The sequence below is a fragment of the Hoplias malabaricus genome, chromosome 13 (genome assembly GCF_029633855.1).
Source record: "Hoplias malabaricus isolate fHopMal1 chromosome 13, fHopMal1.hap1, whole genome shotgun sequence".
Classification (NCBI taxonomy): domain Eukaryota; kingdom Metazoa; phylum Chordata; class Actinopteri; order Characiformes; family Erythrinidae; genus Hoplias; species Hoplias malabaricus.
Genome location: NC_089812.1, coordinates 14,860,837 through 14,863,230, shown reverse-complemented (window position 1 = coordinate 14,863,230; position 2,394 = coordinate 14,860,837). Strand labels below are relative to the sequence as shown.

The 2,394-nt window shown below is 40.9% G+C and overlaps 1 protein-coding gene across 2 annotated transcripts in view; it reads left to right on the top strand.

Annotated features, from left to right (window-relative positions):
* The first annotated feature begins 268 nt into the window (after positions 1-268).
* Positions 269-2,394, top strand: part of LOC136664837 (amyloid beta precursor protein binding family B member 2) — a 51,261-nt gene continuing 49,135 nt past the window's right edge. For both annotated transcript variants that reach the window (XM_066642280.1, XM_066642279.1), the window contains exon 1: positions 269-370. The gene's annotated coding sequence lies outside the window, so the exon portion shown is untranslated. The remainder of the gene's footprint in view (positions 371-2,394) is intronic.

The window sequence follows — 2,394 nt, the reverse complement described above, 5'->3', positions numbered from 1 at the left end:
GATATTGGAGATATTGTGTAGATTTTCCAATGATCCATTCAATTGACAGTGATTGTCTGTAGAGAAAGTGTGTGTGTGTGTGTGTGTGTGTGTGTGTGTGTGTAACTGAACATCTGTGCCTAAAATGTGTGCACTTTAATGTAGTTGCATTCACTAATGATAAGAGGAGTCAACACAATGATTCAGTTGTGTTTGTGAGTCGACTCAGAGAACGAGTCTTTTTGTGAATCACTCATCATCAGTACCGGAGCGTGGGGAGGAGACGATACACACACACATACACATACACATACACACACACACACACGGTCACTGCAGCTCCCTGTGAACGTGTTTCTCGTAGAAACGACGAGTCACTCGCTTCTGGACGGTAAGAGCAATCAAACACATATTGAAACACAGGTTTGCCGCCGTTTTGTTGAGTTTTGTTGAACGGTCTCGAGCGGTACCTGCAAAAGGGCGCGACTATTGGGTTTGTTATTAGGGCTGTTAGTGTTAGTATTAATATTCTAATTTAGCCTCGGCAACTTTCCAGAAACTGATGCCGCTGTTAGACGTAGGGAAATGGAGCAAAACTGTGTTTATTCGTGTTTGTGTCAAGCTTTCTGTGTTGGTGCTGTGGGGCATTCATCAGTGCTGTGTCATGGTTTGGTTGGAGTGAGCTGCGACAGACAGATGGGCAGACAGACAGACAGACAGACAGGCCTCCACCGAGCTGACAAACCCGTTATTTAACTTAGAATATCTCTGTGATATACGGGGTTTATTCCACACTAAACCCAGGCCTGAACCCCAGAAACCGGTCTCTCATCCACAGCCTCAGAGCACCGCATTACGTAATCACCCTCTCCCCAGTCCATCCCTCTCTACACTGGGAAGTTTGGACGGTGGAAATGTTGTTGCTTCTTCTCCACGTTTCTCAGCTCTTCAGTGTTTACATCAGCTCCAAATCATGCAAAAAAAGATGGATGCAAATAATAAAAATCTTAATAATATTATGTTAATAGTGTTGGTGGTATGTTAATAATCTCAGCCTTTTTTATTTATATATTTATATCTAAAATATATTGGCAGGATAAAAATAATATTATTTTATGCTTATAATTAATTTTTTAGGTCATTTATAATTTATTTTTTAGATCATTTTACAGTAGCATTGTCAAATCAAAAATGAACACACTTTTATAATCTACTGACCCCAAATAAACGATTATAGAAAGCGTCTTCAGTTACAAGAACGTAAGAAGACGATGTTTCCGGGCTGGAAGGATTGCAGAGAGGTTAATGTGACCTGTGGTCAGTTCTCAATTCCACTGTCTACTCTGTGCACTCTGGAGCAGCCTCGGCTCTCCAGCACAAATCACTGATGTATTACACTAGATATGGGAATTGACAGTTTGCGCTTATAAATAAATGATCACAGATTAACTGCTCTCAACTTTCGGAAGCTTTCTAATGCCTTTAGCCTATTTCTAATGCACCACTTCTCCCTCTCTGTGTCAGAAGGCCTTTTAGTCTCTTTACTGTTGATGCTGACACCTTTGTACATGAAGTTTTCAATGCTAAACATATACACGCACTCCAGTCTCGCCCTTGGCTTTGCCTGATTCTTATCTTGGTAGATTAGCATTCCCTGATTCCCATATGTTCCCATCGTGTGTACGTTTTGCATTGATTTATATCTAATTACAAACATATGATATCTTGAGAATATCTAGATACAGAGAATCTGCACTGATCCGAGATGTGAAGACTAAAGTACTGCATTTTTATAGATGGATTACAGAAGGTTTAAGCAAAAGGAGTCTCTGTTTAGACCGACAGGTAGTTTTCAAGCCAACAAACAACTTCTACAAAACAACAGGTCTTATAAACGTGTGCGTCACTGTGGCTGGGTGAGCCTGTTTATAGGGGCAGCTGAAGAAATACTGCTGTCTCATCACCTTCAAATGAAGCTTGTCTCTGTCCAGATCTGCTTCTAATACACTTTCCACAATGATAGACCACGTATGCACACATACAAACAAACCTTTCATGTTTAAATTAGGGATTTGTGCTGAGGGTCTGCATATAAGTGCTGTGCAAATGCCAGAGACCACACTTTGTGTGTTTCACGTCCAGGGATTTTCAAAACTGAAGTTTAAAATGATTAAAAGACAGAGAGAAAATTGGAGTTGGAGTGGATCAACAATGGAGCGCACTGTTGGCTGGATTTTATTCTCAATGCAGCAGTAAGAGAGAGGGGTTTAAAAACTCCAGCAGCACTGCTGTGTCTGATCCACTTGTAGCAGCACAACACACATTAAGGTGATATTAAGATGATAGATCACACAGATGGTGTCCTGACCATTGAAGAACAGGGAGAGAGGGAACTAACAAAGTATGCAGAGCAAC